The sequence below is a fragment of the Odocoileus virginianus genome, chromosome 24 (genome assembly GCF_023699985.2).
Source record: "Odocoileus virginianus isolate 20LAN1187 ecotype Illinois chromosome 24, Ovbor_1.2, whole genome shotgun sequence".
Classification (NCBI taxonomy): domain Eukaryota; kingdom Metazoa; phylum Chordata; class Mammalia; order Artiodactyla; family Cervidae; genus Odocoileus; species Odocoileus virginianus.
Genome location: NC_069697.1, coordinates 17,254,457 through 17,273,868, shown reverse-complemented (window position 1 = coordinate 17,273,868; position 19,412 = coordinate 17,254,457). Strand labels below are relative to the sequence as shown.

General features: G+C 38.9%; 1 long non-coding RNA gene across 1 annotated transcript; it reads right to left on the bottom strand.

The window, feature by feature from the left end:
* Positions 1–10,644: 10,644 nt before the first annotated feature.
* Positions 10,645–18,646, bottom strand: LOC139030907 (uncharacterized). The gene is made up of 4 exons (XR_011483347.1): positions 16,888–18,646; positions 15,855–15,995; positions 13,618–13,787; positions 10,645–10,744 (listed from the first exon to the last, which is right to left on the bottom strand). It is a non-coding gene; the product is annotated as an uncharacterized lncRNA (long non-coding RNA).
* Between the last annotated feature and the right edge of the window lie 766 nt (positions 18,647–19,412).

Sequence of the window (19,412 nt, the reverse complement as noted above, 5' to 3'; positions counted from 1 at the left end):
TCTTAGGTATAGACTATTAACTAATTTTAATTCAACAAATAACATCCATTCTGCTGCCCTCAAAGAGTTTATAGTCTGAGAGGGGATATAGACACATAAACAAGTAATGACAAAACTACAATGTAATTGTTATACTGGAGGTACCTAGCCCATGTAGGTAATTATTATCCTGGGGGCACCTACCCCATTCAGCCTGGACCTTTCTGAGGAATGATGCTGTTGTATCATCATCCTCATTAGCATGATGAGATCAACTATACAGAAACAAATCTTTTGTTAATAGCCATTACCCTCTATGGAAAAGCTTGAAGGCATGTAAGCTAGATGATGCTATGGTTCCTCTATGTTAAGGCTCAGAAACTCTCCTAAGAGATCAATTCATACCTTAAGATCTACATTCTGGGGACTGCGTGCAACTGAAGATCCCTCACGCCACAACGAACACCCAGCACAGCCAAATAGATAAATAAATATCTTTTTAAAAAAAAATCTACATTTTGGAAAAACATGCTAATTTCAACTGAGATTTATTATCTAATTGTTAAGGCCATCAGTTTAACCTTTATATCTAAGTTAGTCTCTGAGCATTTCAAGAGTTATGTTAGAGACCACTAGCTTTTTTCACCAGAAAAACCAAGGTGTCCTTTCATGTTATTTAATGCATATGAGAAAGATTAGGCTAAATGATTAGAAATTCATAGACACTATTTTAATGATATTAAGATAAATGATAATATAAGGAAAAATGTTAAGCATAATTATTCCTCAGTAAATTAAGCTCTCATAATCATTTAATTAATATGCCAAATATTTTAACAGTAATAATCATAGTTTATATTGTTTATGTTTAAGCAATTATAACAAAGTTTTTTTCATCAAGCTATGCATTTTTACATTTATAATTTTTGATATTTGAAATTTATTCACTAAGCAAATATTTATTGAGCACCTATTATATGACATGTTCTGTCTATATGCAAGAGATACTGCAGTGAACAAGATGTATATAGTCCTTGACCTCATAGAAACCACATTTTGATGGGAGAAGACAGACAATAAACATAGAGACAAATTCTTAACAAGATATATTTAAATGGTGATTCCCTTTCATGATCACAAACTTATCATGGCAAAGAAGCTTTTGTAACTCAATGAAGCTATGAGCCATGCCATGCATGGCCACTTAAGATGATCACAGTGAAGACTTCTGACAAAACATTGTATACGAGAGGAGGAAATGGCAACCCACTCCAGTATTCTTCCTGCATGGACCTGGTAAGCAGTATGAAAAAGCAAAAAAAAATGACACTGAAAGATGAGCCAATATGTATATAGCTTATAGGTGTCCAATATGCTACCGGGGAAGAGTGGAGGGCAGTTACTAATAGCATCAGAAAGAATGAAGTAGCTGGACCAAAGCAGAAATGATGCTCAGTTATGGATGTGTCTGGTGATGAAAGTCTGATGTTGTAAAGAACACTATTGCATAGGAACCTTATATGTTAGGTCCATGCATCAAGGTAAATTGGATGTGGTCAAGCAGGAGATGGCAAGACTGAACATCCACATCTTAGGAATCAATGAACTAAAATGAACAGGAATTGGTGATTTTAATTCAGATGATCATTGTATCTACTAATGTGGGCAAGAATCCCTTAGGAGAAATGAAATAGCCCTCATAGTCAACAAGAGTCCAAAATGCAGTACTTGGGTGCAATCTCAAAATGAACAGAATGATCGATCTCGGTTGGTTTCCAAGGTAAACCATTCAGTATCAGAGTAATCTAAGTCTATGCCCCAACCACTAATGTTGAAGAAGCTGAAGTTGACTGGTTCTATAAAGATCTACCAGGCCTTCCAAAACTAACACCAAAAAGAGATGTCCTTTTCATCACATGGAATTGGAATGCAAAAGAGATACCTGGAATAACAGGCAAGGTTGGTCTTGGAGTAAAAAATGAAGCAGGGCAAAACTTTGCAGGGTTTTATCAAGAAAACACACTGGTCATAGCAAATACCCTCTTCCAACAACACAAGCGACAACTCTACACATGGACATCACCAGGCGGTCAATGCCGAAGTCAGATTGGTTGCGTTCTTTGCAGCCAAAAGTGGAGAAGCTCTACAGAGTTAGCAAAAACAAGACCTAGAGCTGGCTGGGCTCAGATCATCAGCTTCTTACAGCAAAATACCAGCTGAAATTGAAGAAAGTAAAGGAAATCAGTAGGCCATTCAGGTATGACCTAAATCAAATCCCTTATGATTATACAGTGGTGGTGATGAATAGATTGAAGGGATTAGATCTGGTAGAGAGTGCCTGAGAACCATGGATGGAGGTTCATAACATTGTACAGGAGCCAGTGACCAAAACCATCCCAAAGAAAAAGAAATAAAAGAATGCAAAGTGGTTGTCTGAGGAGGCTTTACAAATAGCTGAGGAAAGAAGAGAAGCAAAAGGCAAGGGGGAAAGGGAAAGATAGATTCAACTGAATGCAGAGTTTCAGAGAAAAACAAGGAGAGATAAGAAGGCCTTGAATGAACAATGCAAAGAAATAGAGGAAAACAATAGAATAGGAAAGACTAGAGATCTCTTCAAGAAAACTGGAGACAATCAAGGGAACATTTCATGTGAGGATGGGCACAATAAAGGACAGAAAAGGTCAGGACCTAACAGAAGCAGAAGATATTAAGAAGTGTGACAAGAATATACAGGAGAACTATACAAGAAAGTTCTTACTGACCTGGATAAACACGATCATGTTGTCACTAACCTAGAGCCAGACATCCTGGAGTGTGATGTCAAGTAGGCCTTAGGAAGCATCACTATGAACAAAGCTAGTGGAAATGATAGAATTCCAGTTGAGCTATTTCAAATCCTAAAAAATGATGCTGTGAAAGTGCTGCACTCAATATGCCAGCAAATGTGGAAAAGTCATCAGTGGTCACAGGGCTGGAAAAGGTCAGTTTCATTCCAATTCCAAAGAAGGGCAATGCCAAAGAACATTCAAACCATTGTACAGTGGCACTCATTTCACATGCTAGTAAGGTTATGTTCAAAATCCTTCAAGCTAGGCTTTGGTGGTATGTGAATTGAGAACTTCCAGATATACAAACTGGGTTTAGAAAAGACAGAAGAGCCAGAGATCAAATTGCCAATTTCGTTGGATCAAACAGAAAGCAAGGGGATCCCAGAAAAACATCTTCTTCATTGACTTTGCTAAAGCCTTCAACTGTGTGGATCACAACAAACTGTGGAAAATTCTTAAACAGATGGGAGTACCAGACCACCTGACCTGTCTCCTGAGAATCCTTTATGTGGGTCAAAAAGCAACATTTAGAACTGAACATTGAACAACGAACTGGTTCCAAATTTGGAGAAGAGTACAACAAGGCTGTATATTGTCACCCTGTTTAACTTATATGCAGAATACATCATATGACAGGCCAGACTGGATGAATCACAAGTTGGAATCAAGATTGCCAGATGAATATCAATAACTTCAGATAGGCAGGTGATACCACCCTAATTTATTTGAATTGATACTTTTGAACTGTGGTGTTGGAGAAGACTCTTGAGAGTCCCTTGGACAGCATGGAGATCAAACCAGTCAATCCTAAAGGAAATCAATCCTGATTGTTCATTGGAAGGACTGATGTTGAAGCTAAAGATCCAATATTTTGGCCACCTGATTTGAAGAACTGACTCACTGGAAAAGACCATGATGCTGGGAAAGATTGAAGGCGGGAGGAGAAGGGGACAAAAGAGAATGAGATGGTTGGATGGCATCACCGACTCCATGGACATGAGTATGAGCAAGCTCTGGGAGTTGGTGATGGACAGGGAAGCCTGGCGTGCTGCATTCCATGGGGTCACAAAGAGTTCGACACGGCTGAGTGACTGAACTGACTGAACCACCCTAATGGCAGAAAGCAAAGAGTAACTAAAAAGGCTCTTGAATTTGAGACTGATTATTTAACTGGTCATCTGCTAAGTCTGGATGAAAACACATGGTGAGTGCCCTCGTGGATGATCCAGTCTAAAACCCTAAAACTCTACTGTGGGTTTTAGACTGGGAGACTTTCTTCCTTGGGGTAGCCCTCTGCCCATGTGGCTTTTTGGCTAATCTATGGATCCTATATCTATCATGAAGGCTGGGCTCTGGCTCCTAGGTACCATTGACCACTTTCTGGACACCTCCTCTTTAGTATCACTTCCATCGAGCTCTTGACTATTCCCTTGGTGATGGCAGAAGGAAATCTGGAATTAAGAGAGTATCAATTATCTACTGTTATGAGTTACCTAACAACTCAGTGGCTTGAAACAACAAGCATATATTTAACTCATGAGTTAATAGGGGCAGTCATTTAATACGGATAATTCTTCTGGTCTCTGTAAAATTTATGTCAGTTGGCTATTAGCTGGGGGCAATTGGGCATCTGGACTAGTTTCATTTTCTAGCAGGCTATCCCAGGTCTGATTGCACTGTATGGAACATGTAGAGAAAATAAGCGGACCTTCACAAGAACTTTGGTGACTGGGATAGTTGTAACCTGGTATTGAAGACTTTGTATGGTTGATAAACAAAGAAAAAGTCCCCCCCCCTTCCTCTTTTAAGGGGACTTTTTAGTGTACTCATTAAAAGCCAAGACCTTGACAACAGTCCACGGATTCAAATAGTTCTACTAGTTGCTAACTATGTGTCCTTGGCCAAGTTACTTAACCCCTCTGTGCTTTAGTTTTATAATCTGTAATGTGGGAATAGTAACAGACTCTCCCACTGGGTTGTTGGGGCTTTCCAGGTGGTGCTAGTGGTAAAGCATCTTCCTGCCAATGCATGAGACATAAGAGATGTGGGTTTGATCCCAGGGTTGGGAAAATTCCCCGGAGGAAGAAATGGCAACCCACTCCAGCATTCTTGCCTGGAGAATCCCATGGGCAGAGAAGACTGATGGACTATAGTCCATAGGGTTACAAAGAGTCAGACACAACTGAAGTGACTTAGCTCGTCTGCACTGGGTGTTGTGAAGATTAAATTGATGGATATATGTAATGTGCTCAGTTCAGTGCTTGGCACATAAGAATGCTAAGAAAAATATTATATGAAAAATATCTTAGAGATAGCATTTCTCTTGTGGGTCACTGTGGTTTCTTCAGTGGTCCACTGCTGGGAAAGTCAATTCCATTTCTGTTGATTTAGGCAAGGCCCTTCAACTGGCTGTTTCTGACTTAGCCTCAATCTTCTGCTTCCCTTTCAGACACTTGATCCTGTGCAATATGTTCGTGGAGACCTTTGGTCCATGCTAACAAGGCCTTGATATTTGGTCTGTCCGAAACTATTTGGCATGGACCAAATACATCCGTGGATGTTCTAAACAGGACCAAATGTCAAGGACATTTTGGTGGACCAAATGCATTATGGACCTAACACCTTATGGACATTTTGAACAGGATCACATGTCTGCTGACTCTCAGCTTCTTTCGAGTCAGCACTTCCTGTGTATAAGCTGTGTCTGAAGTTTGTAAACAGATATTTACATTTTTATAGTTTTAAAAGCTTTTCATAAAGTATCAAAGAATATGCTAATTTACATTCCTAAATAAAGCTTTTTTTCCCACTCATCTTAGTTTTTTTGTTTTAATTGAAGGATAATTGCTTTGCTGTGTTGTGTTGGTTTCTGCTATACTACGATGTGAATTGGCTATCAGTGTACATATATTCACTCCCTTTGGAGCTTAGTTTTTAATTTACGTTGTCTCTCTTTATTAAATCTTTAAGGTCTTTCAACTTAATATGGAAAGTGACAACTTTCAGATGCTCTTATTTCTCCTGGATGTCTTCCCTATGCTCTATCTGGATTGAAGGTTTTGCAGTTTTTATCCAGGGACTGATTTTGGGGGTGGGGGTTGATGAGTCCTCCATTTCTGGCTTGAAGTTATCTTTTATTCTGTTTCCTCCTTTGTTTTCCAGGAAAACATCCTTAAGTAAGCTTCTAAGAGATGATGGTGGTGGTGGGGGGAAAGTGAATAAACATTCTGAGTCTTTGTATATCTGAAATGCTTTTATTCTTTGTTAATTTTGCCAGATATAGAACTATACAGGCTTAAAATTATTTTCCCTAATATTAAAACCATTTTTTTTCATTGTGACTACTGTTTCCTAAAGTCTTTTTTTAACTATTGGCTTTTTAATATATTTACATGTGTAACTTTGCAATGTTTCATCATTTAAATAGAAAAATAAAAATTAGCATCTATATTAATGTTAGGAGGAAAATCAAAGACAATCTAAGGAGAACAGAATGAAGGAAATAAAGCTGGAGCTGATCATGTGAAATCTGATGGGAGTCCTACTTCCATTTGCATTTGTCTCTATCTAGAAACTTTTAAGATTTTTCTTTATATTTTGTGTTATAAAATTTTATAATACTGTGTCTAAGCTATAAACATTGTCCAAGGAACTTAGTAGTACTTTTTCTTCAAGATATCAAGTTCTTTAGTCTCAGAAAATTCTTTTTGATTCTTTTCTAAGAAATCATTTTATCCTCTGTCTTTTATATTTTTTTATGGTTTCATCTTATAGTATTAATGGAAGCTGCAATTTTGAATGTCAGCTAGAGTGCTCAACTTTTATAAAACTGAGTCTAGGAAAGCACTTAGATTTACTTTTTCATAATTGTTTTCTTCTTTTAGCTTTTTTTTTTCATTCTGTGCAAGTTATACATGTAAATTGATTTAAAAGCAAACAGTTAATAAAACTCATTTTAAAAAGAGCAGAAACCTCCCCAACTCTTCTCTATCCTGTTTTTATTTCTGTTTTAAATTCTTCTTGTTTCTGCTAGTGTTGCTTCCACATTTCTAAACAACATGCTTACTCTGACTTTTCTTTCCCAGTTTGGATACTATAATCTCTATTAACTTCTTACTCTGAAGCCAAGGATTAATTTTGTAATACATGCCTCTCCCTCCTCTTTACCAAAACACTTTTCCTTTCCCATTTCCCAGATATACTCTTATCATTCTGTTTGATTAATTCAAAATTCAGCATTTATAACTATACAGATTTTATTTGCAGATGAACTATTTAGCATACTCTAATTTCCTTTCCTATATGATTTTTTTTTTCTTGGAGAATCCTTGTCTAGCTCTTTTTCTTTTGTCTAATTTTCTAAATACCTATCACAACTCAAGGCTAAACTTTTGGCAGGAATCTCCTCCAATGTATTCAAACATATCAAATGATTGATTAAATTATCACTTGGCTGTACACTTGAAACTAATACTGTAAATCAACTATATTTCCATTAAAAATATAGCATTGGAGTTATCCCTCCTGGATGAGCAGACCTGATGCTCTGTAGTCCAGCTATGCTGTTGTTTACTGGGCTCTCCCTTCATCATCATGATGGAAACTCCCTGTAACTCTGTCCTGTGTTAAAGACTGTTTCCTGGTTTCCATCTCCCGGTTACTCTTTCTGGTTTATCCTTCTCTACTAGTTCCAGAGAAAAGGATCATGGGAAAACATTAAAAAATATTTATTTATTTACTTATTTCCGGCTGCATCAGGTCTTATTTGTGGCACACAGGACCTTCATTGTGGCTCGTGGGATCTTTCGATTTGGTGTGGGAGTTCAGTAGTTGCAATGCATGGGCTTCAGTTCAGTTCAGTCGCTCAGTCATGTCTGACTCTTTGCGATCCTGGACTGCAGCATACCAGGCTTCCCTGTCCATCACCAACTTCTGGAGTCTACTCAAACTCATGTCCATTGAGTCGGTGATGCCATCCAACCATCTCATCCTCTGTCATCCCCTTCTCTTCCTGCCCTCTGTCTTTGCCAGCATCAGGGTCTTTTCAAATGAGTCAGCTCTTTGCATCAGGTGGCCAATGTACTGGAGCTTCAGCTTTGGCATCAGTCCTTCCAATGAACATTCAGGACTGATTTCCTTTAGCATGGACTGGTTGGATCTCCTTGCAGGCCAAGGGACTCTCAAGAGTCTTCCCCAACACCATAGTTCAAAAGCATCAATTCCTCAGTGCTCAGCTTTCTTTATAGTCCAACTCTCACATCCATACAGGACTACTGGAAAAACCATAGCTTTGACTAGATGGACCTTTGTTGGCAAAGTAATGTAATATGCTGTCTAGATTGGTCATAATGGGCTTAGTTTCTCTGTAACATGTGAGATCCCAGTTCCCTGTCCAGGGATCCAACACATGTCCCCTGCATTGGAAGGCAATTTTCAACCACTGAACCACCAGGGGAGTCCCAGGAGCACATTTTTTTGGAGACTTTTCGTGTCTAAAATATTTTTAGTCTAATCCCGCTCTTGATGGATAATTTGTCTGGATACAGATTGTAATATTGGGTGCCATTTTTCTCAGAATTTTCCAAGCATTACTTTACCACCAGGATTGCCACTGGGAAATCACGTATGACATAATTTTGATTCTTGGCTTCTGATCTACCTTTTTTTATGATCTGAGAAGATCTAAGATATTTTCATTCTTGGTATTTTGAAAGTTCATGATATTACACCTTGATGTGTATTTTTCTTCATTCATTATATTAAGAATCTGGTAGGCACTTTCAAGTTCAGTTCTTGGAAACTTTTCTTGGATTATTTGTTAGATAAAATCTTGCTGTTTTTTTTTTCTACTGTTTTTATCTAGAGCTTCTGTTGGCTAAATGTTGGACATTCTAGTTGGTTTTTTCCTGTTTTCTAACTCTTTGACTTTTGTTTTACTTGCAGATTGCAATCTCTAGTTTACTCTCCAATCTCTCTATTGCATTTGAATTTCTGATATAACATTTTTAATTTCAAAGACTCTTTCTTGTATTCTTAATGTTCCATTAAAAAGAACATCTTGGATTTTGTTCCATAGCTGGATTATCTTCTCCCATCTCTCTGGAGGTAGCAATTTATTTGAAGAAGAATTTTTTTTTCTACCCTGTCGCATCCCTCCCAGTTTCTTTAACTGTTGTTTTAGTTATTGTCCCTCTTACTCAAGGTTTTTTTCAAATGTCTTATGTCCTCTGGACATCCACTCATACTTAAATTTGATGCACTAAGTGACTGTCTGGGAGATCCTAAGGGCTTTATTCCAGCATGATTGGATTAGGTTGTTTCACTGGGGCATCTGCAACCATCAGTATCTGTAGGTCTTTTCTCACAGACTGGTGATCTTCAGATTTCCTCCCAGGGGTCTAGGCTGACTTTCGGTGCATTCTGGGAGCTGAGTGAGGAAAAAGGGAGGGATCTCATTATATAGTATGTCTACTGTGACTTAAATGTTTTATTTTCAGTGCATCATTTTTGCCTTCAGTGTTCAGGATATGAGATCCCCCTGTTTCGGAAAAAAAAACCAAAAAACAAAAAACTTTTTTTTTTTTTCCTTATTGGGTGAGGAAGAGAAAGTTCTCTGGCTGAGTATGTTGGAAGAGGTGAATCTGGGCAAGATGCATGTGTGCTCAGCTGTTTCCAGCTCTTTGCAGCCTGATGGACTGTAGCCTGCCAGGCTCCTCTGTCCATGGAATTTTCCAGGCAAGAATACTGGAATGGGTTGCCATTTTCTTCTCTAGGGGATCTTTGCAACCCAAGGATTGAACCCAAGTCTCCGGCATTGGCAGGCAGAGGCTTTACCACTGTGACACATGCAAAGTCCTTGAATCTGGGCAAGGAGTGGGTCTAATTGCCCTTTTGGCTTTTGATCCCAGGATTGCTTTCAAGTATGAACCTGTTTCAACCACATTCTTTTAGATGTAGGGGATGTCACATCTCTTTTAGAGGTAAATGATGCCTTCAATTTTGAAACATTCCAGAGCTCTCTGATATAAATCACCTTATCACTGATCTTACTACATTGTTGGTGTATGCTTACTTCCCCCCGTTTTGATAAGTTAGATCCTCATTTGTTGGCTTTATAGATTCCAAAATTTTGATGCTGTCATTTCCTTCTGTTTTCATTTTCCTTGTAGATTTATATCTTTTTTCTTATCTTCAGTCTTTTTAGTCAAGTGTGGGAAAAGAATGAAAATCAAGATATATGTCCAAATTGCCATGTTTAAACATAAGTCTCTGTTTTATTTTTAATTCATCATTTACTTAATAGGATATTAAAATTTGGGAGGACTGAAATAACAAAATCCCTCAAAATTCCATTACTTTAGTACAACTAACTTGAAAATTGTATATATTTTGTCATAATTTTATCCATATTATACATACTTAAAGTTTCTTTGTGATTTCATTTAATGTTTCATCATATTTTAGATTTTCTTATAGGATAGCTAGTTATGGCTTTATAATGTATCATTGTGCTGATGTCAGATTATTAACTCAGTCTCTAATGTTGGATTCTAATTTTTTCCTGTCATACATAATATCAAAATAAACATTTATTTACGTTTTTTGTCTTTCTTGACTTTTTTTTTTCCTAGAAAATATATTCCTTGCAGCTCAATAATTAAATCCAAGAGGAATGACATCTTTATGGGTCCTGGTACACACTTCCATATTGGTTTTCCAAAAATTTTATGCCAAATTTTAAAACCTCACAGTGACTGAAGATTATTTTGCCACAACTATTTTTATTAACAACTTGTCCCCTCAGAGCTCTTTCAGAGGGGACAAAGATCTCAACAGATATCTTGTCCAAGAGAGGTGCTCTTTAAACATCTTTGCTGTACATATGCTTCTGAGGATCTGATGAAGGCTATGGACCTTTTCCTCATTAAAGTGAATTCCTAAAAAAAAAAAAAAAAAAATAAAGTGAATTCCTTCAGCCAAGTGAAGTGATATGGGCATGCATCACCCCCCTTCTCACCCCCGCCACCCCCCCCCCACAGAATTTCAGGCACTTGATGAGGACCTCTGAAGATCATTCTATGGACTCTTGTGCAAGATGCCAATCTCCAGGGAAAGTACTTTTCAGAGATCTGAGCACCAAATTCTTTTGCTGTTGAGAAATTCAAGCAGATAAAATCTGCTTGGAATCACAGAATCACTGAGGACACTAGTTAGGGATTTATGTTGCTCTTTTCCTAACCATCATAATTATGGTGCTAAAATCTAGGGCCATGGAGAGCGATGAGAAGCAGAGTTTTCTAATCTTTGCCCCATTCCTGTCCCTGAACTTTGCTCCATTGCTTTGAATTTATTGGCTAGAAACATGGTCACTTTCTAGTTGGCTACATAAACTTTATCTAGTCAAAAAATGAGCAAAACAGGAAGCTTAAATGGGGATTGGGTGTGAGAAACTTGGAGAAAAATAACAGACAAAGCATGTGGAACTAAGAGTGGTCTATTCTGAAGCATTGTACAATCTTACATGATAAAATGCACATTGAGGAACTGAAATTAGAACTCTCAGTAACCATGGGAACAGCACTGTTATGGCTCAATTGTTAGAAAAACAGCGCTGGGATTTCTGTGAAATGGAAATGATTGTTTGGATAATGATACATCTCCAGTGTGGAGACAGATACTGAAGTTCCAGCATAATTGGAGATTGTTGGCCAGAATATGAGGAATTTCTAAAATCCAGTTTTCCAAAATATCTCTCCATGAAATAAATACAATTAAGCTTTATAGGAAATCCTGGCGTTTGGCATTTTGCAATGTGACATTGAAATTTTATGGCCGTAATTTCCTATATGTCCATAATTTTCCACATCCCTCCTCTCTTTGTGTTTTCTATATTTAGCAGTTTTTCAGTAGCTTGCTCCTGGAAAAATGTCATGTGAGATTTCTATTATTCTAGTCTCCAGATCTCAGAGTTAATTTTAGAAAGAGAATTTAGAAGTTAAATGCAGAGTAATCTTAGAAGAGGAAATTTATCTACATATAAGGAAGTACTTACGTCTTACATCCGTGGTATCTTTGCCATGGAGAGACTTTATAATAATAAAATAATTAACATTTCATTTCAAATGTGAGACGTTCTCTCAGGAGCTAGGCTTCTTGCTTACAAATACAAACAATGCTGCCAACTTGTTTTTCTTGCTTTGAATGTTTATTAAGTGTTAAAATGAAGCTCCAGAAGGTTAAATGATATCTCTAAGGTAATAAAACTGTAAGTGCCCACGTGGTGACTGGACTTTACTCCTCAATCTCCCTGTCTTTTTATGTCCAAACTTTGTGCTCTTCCTACTACTCCACGTGCTCAATACAATCTGTCTCTGCTAACTTTGCTACAAGTAAGGGCTGGTATGTTGTTTCTGATTCCCTGCAAAACTGAGAATTCATATTGCTGATCCTAATGACTAGTATACCCTTCTTCTCAATCATCACAGTCTCCTGACTGGTTCTGGCTCAGGTCCAATGCCACATCCTTGTATTAAATTTTCCTATTTCTACCCAGGTGGACCATGTCTCCTTCCTTGACATTTCCACAACATTTAATTTTACATTTTATATGCTCTTTTATAATCTTCCTTTTATCGTGTCCATGTTTAGTTTAGCTACTTGAAGGTTTTTTATATAGAAGTCCACATTACCCATTCATTGTAGGTGGCCAGTTTTGTCAAATGATCAGATTGTGTTGTTTTCTCTGTGTCTTCAGGTGACCAGACAGAAGAGAAGATGAAAAGTTGTGGACATATAGATGAGAATTAAAAAGTGTCATGTTTTAGTCCTTTCCATCCTTCGGAGGGAAGTTTCTATAGAATTAATAGTTTCTGTCCGACTCTGTGTGATCCCATAGGTGGCAGGCCACCAGGCTCCCCTGTCCCTGGGATTCTCCAGGCAAGAACACTGGAGTGGGTTGCCATTTCCTTTTGCAATGTGTGAAAGTGAAAAGTGAAAGTGAAGTCGCTCAGTCGTGTCCGACTCTTAGCGACCACATGGACCGCAGCCTACCAGGCTCCTCCATCTATGGGATTTTCCAGGTAAGAGTACTGGAGTGGGGTGCCATAATAGTTTCTGTAGAATGGATGAAAGATTGCCTGGAAATAAAGGATCAAAAGTATTCCTTTTAGTGCTCAAAAAGGCATGAAACCTAAGCTGAATATTTTATAAAGTGGGCTTATTTTCAGGGGCTGTAAGATGTCAAAAGAGTGCAGCTCTATCAATATACATGACAACAGTGATAACCACAACTATCCTAAACCCCAAACATTTAATTTTTCCAAAATAATTCCTAGACATGCTCACTGCCAGATATATTGCTTCTTTCGGTGTATCTGGAACATTGTTTTGTGGAGTGATCTCACTTCTGGGAAACCCTATATTGAAAAACTTATTTGAGATAAGGCAACCATAGGTAACATGGATGTGTTTTCTCTGAATTATAGTTGATCACCCAACACCTTTTCTGAAAATTCTAGTAATAAGAGATGGCTAAAAAGAATAATAATAATAATCCTTATTATAAGGATTCAAATTTAGATAATAATCTTCTTGAAAACTAAAACAAACAACAACAGAAAACAACAACAAAAGCCCCCAATACAAAAAACAAGTACTCTAGCAGAAAAAGCACAAAACTCAAGCAATATGCACACATTAATGTTTATAATAAGGATACTATTAAGGCATTTAGAGTATGCATAATTTATAGCAAGTGTTATTCTTAATAGAAAATATTATCCTGGTAGACTAGAATCTTTGCATATGTTACCTTACATGGTAGGTGGGTCCAGTTTAATCATATGAATTCATAAAAGTGGAGAACACATCCAGATTGGATGGGAAGTGATGATGGACACATGGTCAAGGAAATGCTAGATTGCTGGCTTTGAAGATGGGAAAAGGGAGCCAGGAGCAAAGAATGCAAGCCATTCCTAGAAGCTGGAAAATACAAGGAAAGAGTCTTCAGAAAAGAAATAGCGTCTAACACCTTGATTTTAGCCCAGTGAGAGCCATGATGAATTTGTGACCCACAGAAATACAAGGTAACAAGCTTGTGTTGTTTCAAGCCACAACAATATATTCATTGTAATTTGTTATGGGAGCAATAGAAAAGTCACCTAATAGCTGAGACAAACTTTCTCATGAACAGCTTATCCCTTTGGATGGGGAGAAAACAGTGTAATCTTTTTAAGTACAAGTATCTCGACCCCTTCTGATTTAAAAACAGTTGTATGTTGAGGTCAGTTACTCTGTTCTGGGTAAATGATTGCTCTCCCAGATTTCCTCTTCTTTACTCTGTTCTTCCCAAGGTGACTCTAGGCCAGTGGAGTAGAAGGGGGCTCATGTATCTTCTTGGGAATGGGGGACAGGTGACTTCCCCAGGAGAAGCCTTTCATTATGGATCAGTCCCCACTAATCTTTTCTTGTTAGCCTCTGCTAAATGTGTTCATGTTGTTGCTGGCCATTCCAAACTTCGGGCATTCCTTAGGAGAATGGTGATTTGGGGGAAAGAAAAATCAGATTCAGAGAGAATCCTTTTCAGAGAGGAAAAAGAAGTAAAAATATAGTTTCTTCCCTTGCTGCCTACCCTAGACACTGCCATTGCCCCCAGTCATTGAGATCTCATCCTTAATCAGCCCTGGACTCTGCTGACCAAGTGATCTTCTTAGCAGTTCTGCAACTTTTGGGGGCCATGTGAGAACTTTTGTATCTTCTGTAAACTGTGCTCAATACATGGGAGGCTATAAACCATATTTCAGGCTCTTTTAACCAGTGTTGTGCTATCAGTCTTGGACCTTTTTGGTCCAAGTTTGGCTCAAAGTTTCTTTCAGAGGCAGCTGGGTGACCAGAGGCAGTTGGGTGACCATTTCTGAAGTTTTTGGGATTCTTGTGCTTATCTGGGTGTATTTTTCCCCATCTCTATGTACAGTGTTTGGCCAAGGGTTGTAGAATTGGGTTATCTAATCTCACACTGCCTCCTTTTATTCTTCTAAATTTTCCTTGGACAAAAGGATCTGGATTTTTCTTTCTTCTCAACTCTGGAAGGGACCTTCCCTATGTCTTACTTTCCTTTCCCCAAAGCATCAACCTCATTAAAAAGAAAAAAGTAGTTAAAAAAAATAATAATGGGGAAGGGTATTCCCCTCACACCACAGGAGAAGCTCTGATCTAGATTGGCCATGCTTGTCTTGATAGGGTAGCTACAGGATGATGAGATACTTGAAATCAGAAAGATAGAAACTCCATTGATTTTTTGCAGGGGTTGGCGCATTAGAGCTTACTAGCTGGCTGATTGCTTTCTATAGGAGTATAGCTCTGTACTGGATAGAGTATCAGAGTATTCCACTCATGTCTGATTCTTTGCTACCCCATGAATTGTAGCCCATGGGGCTCCTCTATCCATGGGATTTTCCAGACCAGGATACTGGAGTGGGTTTCCATTCCTTTCTCCAGTGCATCTTCCTGACACAGGGATCAAACCCACATCTCTCATGTCTCCTGCTTTGGCAGGTGGATTCTTTACCACCTGTGCCACTGAGGAAGCCAAAGTGCTGTGCATTCATTTATACATTGTTTCTGACTCCTTTTGGGCACAATGCCAGCATTGTATGGCCTGCACATTCCCAAATGTTTTCTATCTGGCCCTTAAGATAATATTTATTGGTTCTTTGCTGGCAGTCCAGCAGTTAAGACTCCAGGCTTCCACTGCAGGGGGTGCAGGTTTGATCCCTGGTCAGGGAACTAGGATCCTACATGCCACATGGTGTGGTCAAAAAACAAAGAAACCAAGAAAGGGTTTACTGACCCACATTCAATGTATTAGTAATCTGTTTTATGTAACAGATAAGCTCAAAACCTGGGAGCTTAAAACAGTAAACATATACACTGTGGGTCAGAGATCTGACTGCCATAGCTGGGTGATTTCAGCTCAAGGTCTCCTATATGATTGCAGTCAAGCAATTGACCAGGACCACAGTTATCTACAGAATCTACTTCCAAGCTCACCCAGGTGGTTGCTGGCAGACTGAGGTTCTTAGTATTCTTCAGTGGCTTTGGATTTGGAGGCCTTGGTTCTTTGCCACATGGGCTTCTTCATTGAGCTGGTCCTCATGAAGCTGGCTTCCCCCAGAGCAGGTGATTTAATAGCTAGAGAGAGAGAGAGAGAGAGAGAGAGAGAGAGAGAGAGAGAAATCAGCAGTCTTTTATAACTAAATCAGCAGTCTTTTATAACTAAATCTTGAAAGTGATATATCAATTCTATAGTATTCAACTTGTTAGAAGCATGCTCTAAGGGCAGAGGACACTGGGAGATGTTTGGAGGCATGCTGTGACATTTAGTAACCCTTCACATTTTCACTCATTTGCCTCGTTGTGCTATGTATGGATTTCTGTTAATGTAGCTCTGGAATTTAGGACTGCAAGAGCCAAGATAAGCCAGGTAGCGAAATACTGAAGTCATTGTAATTCTTATTCCAAGACAACTGCAAAGTAGCTGGTCTGCTTGCTGCCTGTGGGCCAAATCCAGGCTAAAACTCCAAAGGTTTGAAATACAAGGGAGCCTTAAAAGAAGCAAATGGCAGAGATTCAGAGTACAGAGACTGGTGACTACGGCACGACTGATTTCTGGCAAGGTTAAAAGTTTCTGTGTGGTGGCTCAGTGGTAAAGAACCCGCCTGCCAAGCAGGAGACACCTGCTAAGCAGGAGATGTGGGTTCGATCCCTGGGTCCAGAAGGTTCCATTAGATAAGGAAATGGCAACCCACTCCAGTATTCTTGCCTGGGAAATCCCATGGACAGAGGAGCCTGGCGGGCTACAGTCCACGGAGTCGCAAAGGCTAGGACACAACTTAGTGACTAGACTGCAGCGCAGCAAGCAGTGAAAAGGACAGGTTACCAACAATGAGAGCTTTTGGTTCGTTAATTCATTCGATATTCAACAAAGAGTTAGTGAATTCCTACTAAGCTCCAGATGCTAAGGCTGTGTGGATACAGCAGCAAACTTGGAAGCAAGGATGGCCTCGAGCAGGAAACATCTTACAGCAGGTGCTTCCTTCGTATGTTGGCAGAGACAACAAGTGACTTCCCAGGATTTGACCCTTTGGCGATCTGTGGGCAGAAGATATTTATATTAAAAGATAGTAGGTGGAATAGAGCTTGTACTCGGGGATAGGAGGCAGGCCTTAGAAACTTTTTCATGCTTCATTTATGGCCCTCCCTAGTTTAACTGGATACCTTAAAAATGCTTGTTGCCTCGCAAGTTTAGGATTCCAGGTACAGGTGTGGAGGGGCAGGATCGAAAGCAGCTATGGACTTTTGAATGCACTAACACACCACCTGCTTTTTCTTCCCTGTTTTATCTAGCCACTGTAAGCACAGCCATCTCTTTCATTAGGCTCAGGCTGTATGTATTTGTTCAACAATTAGATCTACAATTCCGCTCCAGAAACCTTTTCTCTTCCCGTCGAGATAGAGGTAGAAGTGAGAAACTGGGACAGGAGGAAACAAAATTTTCTTGGCTCATCCAAGGAAAGTCAGGTTGACTTGGGGATAGATTATAAAGACTCCAGCCCTGTGTTAGCTGGGAGCAGGCCAGGAACCATGTGTCCCTACCTCAAGGACGCTTGTATAAGCTTGTGACCTACAAATGAAGTTAATTTCCTCCACCTGTGTGACTGAAATTCCATCTTAGGATTCTATTAGACCCAAATATTCCATTGCCTGTCCTCCCATCAATGGTTTACTGCCATGGAATTGTTTGATGGGCCTCAGCAGAAACTGACAGAAGGCGCTCTGTGGCACTCATAAGGCTTCTTCAGTCATGCACATTTCAGAAGGAAGGGGCATGGAGGAAAAGACAGCCATGGAAACTTGTTACTGGGAAACTGACTCTGTCAGAAAAATACAAATCAACTTTTAAAATGAAATAATGGCAAAGCAATATACTAAGGCATAATAGGTAGCCTTGGCTATCTCTGTGACCATGAATCCTTTTTCTTGGAGACTGTCCTATCTGATGCCAGACACACAAATGTTTTGCAGTTACTCAGCAGTTAAAGGTAAGAGGTTGTGAAACTCTAAATGAGCTAGGGAAAAAAAAAAAAAAAAGAGGCAAAGGGCTGAGTTTGAGTGAGTGAAGGAAGATAAATCAGTTGAGATTGCATGTTGATGATACTCACCAGAGTTGCTCAACAGTAATATCTGACAAACAGCAGGAGAAAAAGGAAACATTTTGGCAGAGTCAGCCACCCTCAGCATCTCTCTTCAAAACCCTACTAAGAAATCCCCACTGCTGGATGAGTTATTTCCTCTTTCTGCTGTAGGAGTACAATGGGAAAAAAATAGACCCTAGAGCTGAAAGATTAAGGTTAGGAAATAGTACCATGAGTAATAACAAAGTAATGAATTGGACCTGGAGGTATGGATCTTCCACCTAGAGGCTTGAATTTAGTCAGGTCCGTTCTGGTGCAGTGGATATTTTGCCTATCTCTTTAGGCTGTTACATATGGTCTTTTGTTTATAGCTGTCTTTGGTTTTGTTCATTCCTTTGTCCTGCCTGGAATCAGGTGGAATTGCACCTCCTCCTCCTTCTTCTTTGTCCCTGTCAAATCTGCTCTTAGACTCCTATGCTTTCTTTAAAATCCAACTTAAATCCATCTTTCTTCCAAGAAAACTCAGCTCTCCCAGTCCAACTTTCACTTTTTTCTCCTTTCTCCTCCAAATATCTTTAGCCCTTTATTAAACTGGTCACAGTGTCCTTTTTACACGAGTTACTTATACATTTTCTATTATTTTTATTGAATCGAAGTCTCCAGAGGGCAAAAGGCTTGCCATGAACATCCTTATGTTTCCTATAATATTTTCTCAGTGATATGAGCAATATAAAAAGCCAATATAATATGTCAATGTTTATTACAAGTATAAACTAACTCTTAATAACTTTAACAGAGATACAAGATCCTAGACAAAATTCCTGTAACTTTCTTAAAGTTAAATTTAATTAACCTCTATCATCTTTTTTTTGGCCACACAATTTGTAGGATTTCAGTTCCCCAACTAGAGATCGAACCTGTGTCCTTGGCAGTAAAAACTCATGGAGTCCTAACCAGTAGACCACCAAGGAATTCCCAACCTCTATCTTCTTTTGCTTTGCTGTGTAGAATGCTAATGGAAGAGACAAGGTTCTTTATTTTTTGGGAAAAAAATTTGGAAAAGCTATCTTATGTTTATTTTAGAATCTTTTGATTAAAAAGGAAAAAAGAAAAAGAAAGTGATTCTACGTGCCTTTGAGTTCCTTGGAGGCACAAGGCCATGAGGTTGTCTTGCTGGCTTCATATTAGGGCTGTGGGAGATTCTAGAATTTTTAAATTTTTTCCCCCTTTCGTAGTGAAATCTTTTGAACAGAACTTTGCGCTGTAAAAAAGAAACAGAACGCCCGTCACTAGATCTATGGTTTCCTCTCTTCCTTTTCCCACCCAAATCTCTCAAAGGTGTTGTTTATGCCTGTGGGCTACACTTTTGAGATATGCCTTCATTTCCTAACTGCTTGCAATTAACTGACTTTGA